A 12,676-nucleotide genomic window follows, 5' to 3' on the forward strand; every position below is an offset into this window, starting at 1 on the left:
GAAAGAGAAGACATTTACATTACATTTTAGTCATTTAGCAGACGCTCTTATCCAGAGCGACTTCACAGTTAAGAGTGCATACATTTTTTTCATACTGGCCCCCGTGGGAAACGAACCCACAACCCTGGCGTTGCAAGCGCCATGCTCTACCAACTGAGCTACACGGGACCACATTAGTTTTGGCAAGATCTGAAAAAGAAGTTGGTGGAGTGCAACCCTCAAACATTGAAGAATTACAGCAGTTTGCTGCTGAAGAATGGGCCAAATTGCCAGCAGAAAAGGTGCAGCAAGCTCATTGATGTCTACAATAAGCATATGTTGGCAGCTATCTTGGCCAAAAGCTGTGCAACCAAGTACTAGCTCCAGGGTGCCAATAATTTAGTCCATGACATTTGTCTATATTTTCTAATTACAATTGTAAACTTAAGTTTACAGAAATATAATTAAAGGTGTGGAGACCCATTTTTTCCTCTCAAATTTCAACTGATTTTAGAAGAAATAGGGAATTATTTAAGAAAAGCCCAAGGGTGCCAATATATTTGGACACAACTGTATGCCTTCAGTCTAATTGGAATGTATGGCAGTAGAGTTGTTTGTATTTCTCCCTAACCAAAATGGCTGCCATTAGGATACCATTCAGGATTTTTTTTCACCTGTGTTCACGACAATCACGCCAAATGAGCATTGCATTTGTGTGCTCCTTCAGTGTGAATGCGCAAATTTGATATGGGTCACATGTAAAACTGATACATAATTGATACAGATTTACGGTATGTTGCCTATATATTACTATATACCGGTATTGATGCACAGACCAGTTTGGGTTTTTACTTTACCTTCTATAACGGTATTTCAATGTTTGGTTTGTTAAATGTGGTAATGCCACTCCGCCATGTGTAACGTCCGTTTTTCTAGTTTACTCCGCAATTTGGGTCGTCTCTCTCCCTCTCTCACCAAGTACCACCCCGTCACTCAAGGAGCGCAGTTGTTGTTACTCGACCACGAGAACAAGTGTTTGTCCAAAAAGACACAATCAGACGTTGATAATAATGCAGGAAAGTACTACACAGTTTGTAATAATTATTCAGGTGTCCACCAGGTCAATTTCTAGAAGAGGCCTAGTTGTTATTGAAGATTAACTTTATTGCTAAGTGCACAGCAGAACAAAATTATGTTGCATCCCTCTCACAAATGTAATAGAAAAAGGCTTTAAAACGTAATAACATCAGTTAATTATGTACATCACAGGTTAAAAGCAGTTACTAGACATAGTTTGTGTGTATATACACACTATCTGTCTGTCTGTCTGTCTGTCTGTCTATATATATATATATATATATATATATATATAAAAGTCACTGGTTGTGTGTTGAGGGGGAATTACAGTGAGCTAAGAAGTCTGATTGCAAGTTATCAAATTAAACTTTATTTTTTGGACCCAGGGCCTCAATTCCCTCTTTGTGTGGGGACAGCGCATCTGACGAGCAGCAACAGCCCATCAAGCGACGGAGGATGCTGGGACCAGGAGAACAACAGAGGTTGGCTATAGAGGTAAGTTGTGATGTAATTGTCAGTGTTTCCCCCATAGAAGTTTTTTCAGGCCTGGTAGTATGTAGCCAAAACCCTGAACAATCAGCACCTTGGTAATCATATACTTGAGTTGGACATAGGCATGTGTCAGTCAGGATCACTTGCATCAAAATAGCTTAATTGCAAATTAAAGCTGATGATGTATCTTTTACAGGTATGTGATACCATCCTGAGTCATGCCAAAGAGAGGTTCTCCTTCACCCAGCACCTCATCAGCGCAACACTATTGCACGGAGAGTTGTTCCCACAACACAGTGTGAAGTTCCCGATACAGCGCTTTGAAACAACCGTGGAGGCGTACCCCATGTTGAACAAGGCCAAGCTCAAAACCGAACTGTCCCTCATCTATGAGAACAGTGAGTTCAAGGCTGTAGTGGTGCAGTGCCCCTGTACCAGTTCTTCATGGAGAACAACCTTCAGAGCACTTTCACAGAGACTGCCAGCCTCCTCAAGATCCTCATCACCACACCCATGACAACTGCTGAGTCAGAAAGGTGCTTCTCTACACTGAAAAGGATCAAGACCTTCCTGAGAAACAGCATGACACAGGATCGCCTGAACGCTCTGGCCATGCTCTCCATGGAGAAGAAACTTGTCAGGGACATTCCTGACTTTAATCAAAGGGTCATTGAGAGGTTTGCCACTCAGAAGGACAGACGGGCAAAATTCCTGTACAAATAAGATGACAGACACACACACACAGAGCAGCTCTGGCCGCATGTTTCTTTGTATATAGTTGACCTTAGCATAAAAAATCCAGTTATATATGGTACTCTAGAAAGTCTTAATAGTGTCTTTGCTAATATTACTGTATATATGTTGTTTTGTATCAATTAATTGTTGCAGTTCTGGAGCACATTAACAATTAGTCACATTTAGTATGATCATAAAATACTGTATGCTATTCTTCCAGTCAAAGGTTTGAGTTCATCCACTTGATATCCATTTCTATATTATACATCCTTTTATACAGTGTAAGATTTCCTATAAACTTTATAATAATTTCATGTTATTGTCCACTTTCCACTCTGTTCTGACAGCATGCCTGTTGCGTTGCCTGTTTACTACCAATGGTAAAAAGTTCACTTTAAATGCAAATGAAAGGCTTGGGTTTGTGTAATATGTTTTTGTGTAAGAATGCCTCAACTTTTTAATATTGGCATTAAATAATTACTGAATGTTTCACTGAGCACTGCTGTCCTGCAGTTTGTGTTAAAATATATCGCGATGGTTACAGGAAAAAAAAGTATGGCACAGCCCCACCGAGAATATTTTTCACCAGCCGCCACTGCCTTTCTTTGATCCCTATTTAACAACTAAATGTTTATTTGTTACAGCATCTACGCTACAGGGTGGAAATTAACAACAACAACAAAAATCTCACCCTAATCATAGACTTATATCATGTATATTCTTCTTAACCTATAGGCTGTGTTAGTGGCGGCTGGTGGGAGGAGCTGTAAGAGGAATTGTAATGGAATTCTGGAACAGCGTCTAACATGTGGTTTCCATATGTTTGATACCTTTCCATTATTCCATTCCAGCCATTACAACGAGCCCGTCCTCCTATACAGTGAGGGAATAAAGTATTTGATCCCCTGCTGATTTTGTACGTTTGCCCACTGACGAAGACATGATCAGTCTATAATTTTAATGGTAGGTTTATTTGAACAGTGAGAGACAGAATAACAACAAAAAAATCCAGAAAAATGCATGTCAAAAATGTTATGAATTTATTTGCATTTTAATGAGGGAAATAAGTATTTGACCCCTCTGCAAAACATTACTTAGTACTTGGTGGCAAAACCCTTGTTGGCAATCACAGAGGTCAGATGTTTCTTGTAGTTGGCCACCAGGTTTGCACACATCTCAGGAGGGATTTTGTTCCACTCCTCTTTGCAGATCTTCTCCAAGTCATTAAGGTTTCGAGGCTGACGTTTGGCAACTCAAATCTTCAGCTCCCTCCACAGATTTTCTATGGGATTAAGGTCTGGAGACTGGCTAGGCCACTCCAGGACCTTAATGTGCTTCTTCTTGAGCCACTCCTTTGTTGCCTTGGCCATGTGTTTTGGGTCATTGTCATGCTGGAATACACATCCACGACCCATTGTCAATGCCCTGGCTGAGGGAAGGAGGTTCTCACCCAAGATTTGACGGTACATGGCCCCGTCCATTGTCCCTTTGATGTGGTGAAGTTGTCCCCTTAGCAGAAAAACACCCCCAAAGCATAATGTTTCCACCTCCATGTTTGACGGTGGGGATGGTGTTCTTGGGGTCATAGGCAGCATTCCTCCTCCTCCAAACATGGCGAGTTGAGTTGATGCCAAAGAGCTCCATTTTGGTCTCATCTGACCACAACACTTTCACCCAGTTCTCCTCTGAATTATTCAGATGTTCATTGGCAAACTTCAGACGACCCTGTATATGTACTTTCTTGAGCAGGGGGACCTTTCGGGCGCTGCAGGATTTCAGTCCTTCACGGCGTAGTGTGTTACCAATTGTTTTATTGGTGACTATGGTCCCAGCTGCCTTGAGATCATTGACAAGATCCTCCCGTGTAGTTCTGGGCTGATTCCTCACCGTTCTCATGATCATTGCAACTCCACGAGGTGAGATCTTGCATGGAGCCCCAGGCCGAGGGAGATTGACAGTTCTTTTGTGTTTCTTCCATTTGCGAATAATCGCACCAACTGTTGTCACCTTCTCACCAAGCTGCTTGGCGATGGTCTTGTAGCCCATTCCAGCCTTGTGTAGGTCTACAATCTTGTCCCTGACATCCTTGGAGAGCTCTTTGGTCTTGGCCAGGTTGGAGAGTTTGGAATCTGATTGATTGATTGCTTCTGTGGACAGGTGTCATTTATACAGGTAACAAACTGAGATTAGGAGCACTCCCTTTAAGAGTGTGCTGCTAGTCTCAGCTCGTTACCTGTATAAAAGACACCTGGGAGCCAGAAATCTTTCTGATTGAGAGGGGGTCAAATACTTATTTCCCTAATTAAAATGCAAATCAATTAATAACATTTGTGACGTGTTTTTCTGGATTTTTTTGTTGTTATTCTGTCTCTCACTGTTCAAATAAACCTACCATTACAATGATAGACTGATCATGTCTTTGTCAGTGGGCAAACGTACAAAATCAGCAGGGGATCAAATACTTTTTTCCCTCACTGTAGCTCCTCCCACCAGCCTCCTCTGCTTTGAACAGTTTGTTGTTGATGCTTCCACGCAGATCCCACAGAAAACCTCCCTAAGGCGTCGGATGAGTCACTCAGCCCCAGAGCTCTTCAGTGGTGAACATTATTCATCTCTCAATAACAAAACAGGCATACCAACCCACTACTAACACCAACACTGTACTATGTGGCTATGTGTGAGGGTCATGATGTAAGTGCATAGTTGTTTCCACACTTCCCATAAGAGCAGGTTGAAAATAACCCAAAAGGACACAGGTTGAGTGAGGGTGCCAGGCAGATTCACAGTGATATAGTGATGGCAATACAGCCATATGGATGAATGGGAGAAGACTCACTCAGAGTCCTCTGTAGCTCAATTGGTAGAGCATGGCGCTTGTAATGCCAGGGTAGTGGGTTCAATCCCCGGGACCACCCATACGTAAAAATGTATGCACACGTGACTGTAAGTCGCTTTGGATAAAAGCGTCTGCTAAATGGCATATTATTTATTATATTAGAGATATCCTAGCTGGGTTCAAACAAGACAGTGACCTTGGCTGAACAGCCAGTATGAAGCCAATAGTATCTTCACTATTCACACCACCCCTGATTAATTATGTGAATGCATTGGGTGATTAAAGTGTAGGTTCTCTTTGGGTTGATTAGGTTCTGTTTGGTTTGAGATATTTTACAATCATACCAAACAGAACCTAAGAACCCACTGTATTCACATAATAACAGGCTGTGATTATGTGAATACAGTGGGTGCTTATTTCCAGCTCTCTTGCAACATGCTTTGGAAGCTGCCATATCCCCTGGAGTTATTTACATGTTATTCGGTCCTTATGTTTAATGATCCCTATTTAAGGAAATATACTGCTGCATCTGTTGCGGTGTAGCGATGGATGCAGAGCTCCAGCGCAATAACTCTGGTTGACATTCCTAGCTATTCAGTCTGTGTGTTGATTACCATACCACTTCTCTGTGCAGCTCTCTCCTCCCTCTGAGGGCCCATTACTCCATCGCTACTTGCCCCAGACAAGCACGAGTATCTCACTCCCTCTCCGCCCTGTGATTTAAACTTATAGGCTCTTGCTGTTTGAAACCTAATTTCATGCCGTGATAATGGCTCCATAGCTTAGCTGGGCTGGGTTGGTTACTGCTGAAGGAGTGTGCTGAGGGTAGATATGCAGGAAGCTATAACCTGTTTCCCAAGATTGCACTGGTATTTAGGCAACATTTTCAATGTCCAGATATGTGTTCAATAAAGACATGGCACACAGTCAGAGGACAGGGGATTTTTTTCTGACCATTTGACAATCTGTGCTCCTCTTTCAACTAAATCCCACTTAGCATTCCAATAATGCATTTCCACTGAGGGAGATAAGTGTGTGAAGTCCCTTTATGAACGTCTCTATTTTATCATTTTATTTCACCTTTAGCAGGGAGTCCCATTGAGACCAGTGCCTCTTTTACAAGGGAGCCATGCATGAACACAATTGATAAAATGTGCAACATTCAAACATACAACGTAAAAAGAACATACAATACTACAAGCAATTTAAGAAGCAAAACACATTCCTCAACAATGAGGTCCTCCATTAGCAATTTGAACTACCCTATAAATAGTATATATAATAATCTACTGTTTGTACAAGTAAACTACATATATTGGGCAGTATTGTACATGTGCCAACGTTATTTATTGGCGATGAAGGAGAAAAGTACCTAAGTGAAAGGAGTTAGACGCCTTCGTCTAAAAATAGTGGCTGATCTAAGGGTTGAGGTCACATTGCTGCATATTTAGCATTTTTCTCTCTGCTTTTTGAGAACCTGAAATACGAGGGGACAGTGGTTGTCGCTCACAGTGGCTGTGCTCCTCTTTCAACTAAATCCCACTTAGCATTCCGATAATGCATTTCCACTGGAGGAGATAAGTGCGTGAACTCCCTTTCTAAACGTCTCACAGTGTTAAGTCTTATCTCTGGTGGGATCAAGACCTTCTGTAAAAGCAGTCTGGCATTTTCAATGAATGCCAAGATAACTTTTTCCTCCATGTTACACATAGCCCAGACTGCACATTTGCGGTGGAGTTGTAGAAAAATACAGAGAGCAGCCAAACAGTAAAATCTTCATAGCCAGTAACCCGAATTTAATCTAAAACCATAATATAATATCCACCGTTTTTGGTTCACAGTTTTTTATCCATCCCACAGTTATGTATTAAGTTAAAAGCCATGAGGTGGCATATAAAATGAAAATTATCTCCCTTTATTCAGTTTCAACTGGAGCTTTTTGTGGATATAAACTTACACTGAGTGGACAAAACATTAAGAACACCTGTTCTTTCCATGACATAGACTGACCAGGTGAATCCAGGTGAAAGCTATGATCCCTTATTGGGTTGTGCAACTCAGTATTAGGAAGGTGTTCTTAATGTTTTGTAAACTCTGTGTATGTTGTACTAACTCTATGAAAACATTCACATTCAGAAGGGACACTCACCAAACGGCATCATCCCTCAGCACTACATAACATTCCCTTATTTACCCATTTTGGATCATAATGCTCAATATTATGGTCTAAGTCTGAGTCATTATCTCCTTTCTGTACGTGACTGGGCAATCAGACTCACAACACAGACTGCACCATATGCCTTACAAGTCTTGTGAGTGTGTTTGACATACCAGAAGAGCTGAGGAGAAGGCCTCTCAGTGGAATGTACAGCATGGCTGACTGGCCCTCTGGAATAAGCTTGGCCAGAGGCAGGAAGGAAGTGAGGCAGAGATTGACAACAGAGCCCTGGGTGACACTCTTCCTCACACACAGAGAGAGGGAGGGAGGGAAGGGGGGGGAGAGAGAGAGAGAGAGAGAGAGAGAGGGAGAGAGAGAGAGAGAGAGAAGGACCACCCCAAATTACATGTAAAGAAGTCGACTAGCCACATCAGAACCGGATCATTCTCTACTGTACCAAAGGCCCCAGTCATGTTTAGGGTTTGACCCCTGCCTGTACTCCTCTGGTGATGTGGACTCTGGCTCCATGGATCCATGGGTCTCTCTCTCTGTCCAGTATGTGTATGTTCGTTACCCCGCCTGTGCTCTCCAACGGCTGCCCATGCCATCTGCGGGGTGCCATCTGGTGAGTGTGATGTGGTGGGTGACTAAGTGGGACAGTTAGCCAACCTGTTCCATGTTCTGTACCACTGAGTCAGCACATCCCTCTGCTGATTGGCTTCTACTCTGGTTTAGCCAATAGGATGTCAGCTACAGATGTTGCATCAGTAGATGTATCATACCATCGTAGGCAGTGTGCATGAATCAATAGCCCTGTTTATGTCTGCCGTTAGCATGTATCCTTCGTCCTCCTGATCTTTACCTGATTTCGTCTGTTTACACATAAGATCTGATCACAATGCGTATTTGTATCATCTACACTAAAAATGTGGGCACAATCAGAATGTGGACAAGATCAGGACAAAGGCTGCATGTTAGAACCAGGTATAAACAGGACTAGAATAGGCTCATATGGTTAGCTGCATAAAAGTGGTGTTGTCTTGTCTGAACTTGCTTTGGTCTAATCCACTCCTATACCCTGAGTGTCTGAATAATGTGTGGTTTATCTGCTGCAGTAAGGATATGTTTATGACTCCCTGTTTGTCACCTCAGTGAGAGGGAACAGAGAGTATGAGGGTGGGAATGGCAACTCCCAATGTTATGTAACCCGGTCCCCAACCGCCCTACTGTACTGTATGTGGGGAATGACAGCGGACACAGAGACAGACAGACAGACAGGCACACATGCAATTTGAACACTTCCAAAGCACAATGTTCTTCTAATTGATCCAATTAACACAGCGTTTTCGTTAATCATTCATCCAACCCGTGTGAATAGTCCAATCTACCAGATCTGGGCTTCCATAATGGGAGTATGGCACATGTTGTAACAGCCCGGTCAGCTATTGTACCATTGTCTGTCTGTGGAGCAGAGGGGCTTTGTTCACCCAGCGTGTCTGATATGGGTGGCAGAGAGCTTTGTGCTCATCAGCTGCTCTGCTCTGCCTCTGTTGGTTAGCTCACACCACACTCTGCAACTTCAGCAAAGTGCAGGACAGAGGAAAGGGGGATGAATAGACAGCAGTGGAAAAAATGAGGAGGGAGCAGAAGTGAAGGGATCAGAAGGCAGTGTATGACAGGAGCTGCTGTGGAGATCTAATTCCCCTCTCTGGATGATTTCAAACCCAGAAAAGCACATAATCTTATGGCAGAACAGTTGTCAGGAATCAAAGAATCAGGCCTCTCTGCCAATCATGAGCTGCTTTTGGGGCTAAGCCCCCAGTGATTTTCTTTGAGCCTCAGTGAGGGAAAATTCTACCCTATCAAATAGAACAGATGAAGTCTGCCTCTAAGATGAAATGTTTATGATTAATTATATTTACCAACTGAAATCTCAGGAAAACAGATAGGTTGTTATCTAAATGGTTTCTGTCTGGTCCACAGGTTCACAATGGAGATCAGGCAGAACAGAACACATTCATCCTTTGCAGTGAGAAGAGCGAATCCAGCCCCACTGTGTGTGTGTCATTAAACACACAGAAGCCACCACAACCGTCCTCTAGATGTTTTGGTTTGATCATAATGACATCATCAGATACTAATAAGAAGTCCATATACGCAGTGTCCTGACTATGTTTCTCAAACACCTGCTCTGTAATAGAAGCATATATGACATTATGACCATTTCTGGTCTACAGTACCATTGTCCCCTCTCCCTTTGGGATGCTGGGAAAGTCATGAATAGACTACACTAATTAAATCAATTTGTTTCTATAATTATCTCTGGTCATTTTCTAAACCTGGGAAGCTGTCCCAACTGATATTTGTCCCATTAGCTTTGCTCAAGGTCCTGAAGAAGACAATGTGTTTGAGGGAGCTATGGAGGAATGTCCATATCGACACCAGACACAAACCAGGCTCGTCCCACTATCATTATGCTTGTGCAAAAAGAAAATGGAAAAATACAAGTATTTTGCATGATGACTATCCCCAAAGCATTATCTAAGCTTGGAGTTGGATATTTGAAGAGCACCATTGGAGCAGGGCATTCTCTCTGCCAAGAGTAGTTATTGGGAGAACTAAAATGGCCTTGTGACATTTTTTTATTATCAATGTAAATGATGACATACTCTTTATTAATAAGCAACTCCATCTGAGGTTTTATTAGAGATATGTACTGACCACAGCACTGAACTGGTGAAACTCTGGCTTGAGGTCTGATCCTCTAAGGTAGATGTAAGCTCCTCTGTTGCCCATCTGATCACAGGGACACTTTAACCCTGATTACACAAATGTCACCAGTATCCCTGACATTGATTGGCACTGATATTGACCTTGTAGTGTATATTCTTGTGTGTATCTATTTTATATGACTTAGTATTACTGCATTGTTGAGGAAGAGCTTGCAAGCAAGCAACCATTTCACTATACTGTTTACATTGGCTGTATCCTGTGCTGTAGCACGTGACAGAGAAACTCTGATTTGGGATAGGGAGGGAGAGAAAAAGAGGAAGAACAGACAAGAATGTTAAAAACAATATGCAGGGTCACATTTGATGGGAGATTCCCAGAGGTGGAAAAAGTACCCAATTGTCATACTTGAGTAAAAGTAAAGATACCTTAATAGAAAATGACTCAAGTAAAAGTGAACGTCACCAAGTAAAACACTACTTGAGTAAAAGTCTAAATGTATTTGGTTTTAAATATACTTAAGTATTTAAAGTAAAAGTATAAATAATTTCACATTTATTATATTAGGCATACCAGAAGGCACCATTCTTGTTTATTTATTTATTTACAGATAGCCAGGGGCACACTCCAACACTCAGACATCATTTACAAATGAATCATGTGTGTTTAGTGAGTCTGCCAGATCGGAGTTAGTAGGGATGACCAGGATGTTCTCTTGATAAGTGCGTGAATTTGACCATTTTCCTGTCCTGCTAGGCATTCAAAATGTAACGAGTACATTTGGGTATTAGGGAAATGTATTGGAGTAAAAAGTACATAATTGTCTTTAGGAATGTAGTGAAGTAAAAGTAAAAGTTGTCAACAATATAAATAGTAATGTACAGATACCCAAACAAACTACTTAAGTAGTACTTTAAAGCATTTTTACTTAAGTACTTTACACAACTGTAGATTCCATAGAGTCCGTAGTCTAGCATGGTATGAGTTGCAGTGGCCTCTATACCATACCATGCATATGAGCACAAAGCATGGCCCATGTCTCACTCGCCCCAGTTCCCATCAACTATACAATTAACCACATGATGGCATACATAAAAACACAGATGTTACTGTAACATTCCAACATTCAATTGTGTCAACCAGACCACCCAAAAACCACCCATAGATGTTCATAGATATCAGAATTGTAGAGGGGTAAGTATAGCCAATGACTTGCTTTCTGCAAGTGGCCATAACACACTGCATCCCCCGTGAGCGCCACCAGCCTAGTTAACTTGATGTTAGATGGTTCCTCACCCTGAAGTAGGTTGATATTTATTGTCATGGGTCTTGTCCAGGAGGCAGAACTGAGCAATTTCCCTTTAGATAGGCCAGTTGCAAAGTCAAAATTGGCTATATTGAAAAAATTGATGAAAACCTTTTTGGTCTTCATTTAAGGTTATCCATTAGGGTTAGCAGTGTGGTTAAGGTTAGGGTTAAGGTTAGGTTTAAAATCAGATTGTATGATTTTGTGGCTGTGCCAGCTAGTGACCACTCTGCAGTGCTGCCTCCAGAACAAGATTCACAACAAAAACATTAACCTGCAATTCATCTATGTGCCAGGAGAAACTAAATAAATAAAATAAAAATATGCCATTTAGCAGACGCTTTTATCCAAAGCGACTTACAGTCATGCGTGCATACATTTTGTTTGTGTATGGGTGGTCCCGGGGATCGAACCCACTACCTTGGCATTACAAGCGCCGTGCTCTACCAGCTGAGCTACAGAGGACCACTAATCCATGGTTGACATGGGTCTATATCACATCCTTGTTATTGCAGTTGAAACAAACTGACCTGAGGTGGTGGTGGTTGTAGGCCTAGAGGAGCATGGATGTTGGGCTCTCCCCAGCTGAGCTGGGTGTTTCCATTCTATATGAGTGAAAATAAACTTGAACTTTTTACTTGGTACATATGAATAGGAATGAGTAGACGTTGTCATTTCTTAAAACATGTACACTCTTGTTTGCTATAAACAAAATACAGGTAGTAGTTTTGACAGAGACACTAACATGTCTAACATAGCCCTCTATGTTTGTCGATATCATAATTGTAGAGGGTAGGTATGGCCAATGACTTACTTTCTGAAAGCAGCCATAACACACTGCATCCCCCAGGGGACGCCACCAGCCTAATTTTGTAATAGTGTTTTTATTGGAATTTCAGTTTTACATTTTACATTTACATTTTAGTCATTTAGCAGACGCGCTTATCCAGAGCGACTTACAGTTTTCTTCAACATTAAGATACAATAAAAAGATAAAATAACAATTACAATAAAGTAAAAAAATTAATAATAATGAACAACAGAATAAAATGAAACACTCAAGCTCAGTTTAAATAGAGTAATTAGGCCCAATACATGGAACGTACAGAGATCGGCCTCAGCGACAATTATTTGAATAATTCAATGGATGTTTTGTGCGCAAAGGTGATGACTAAAGGGTCCTAAAAATGTTGACTTCTATGGGGTCGTCTATGGGAATTGTCTTTCTGGGCCGTACTTCAGTTGAACTGCAGTACCGAAAGTGCCCTCTGGTCCAGTGGAAAGTGTGCCACTAGATCGGATGCCCCCTGGTAAAGAAAGGAGACATCTCACTTTTTCTGGTCCCTCTCTCTCATGAGAATGC

The sequence above is a fragment of the Coregonus clupeaformis genome, chromosome 28 (assembly GCF_020615455.1).
Source record: "Coregonus clupeaformis isolate EN_2021a chromosome 28, ASM2061545v1, whole genome shotgun sequence".
NCBI classification, from domain to species: domain Eukaryota; kingdom Metazoa; phylum Chordata; class Actinopteri; order Salmoniformes; family Salmonidae; genus Coregonus; species Coregonus clupeaformis.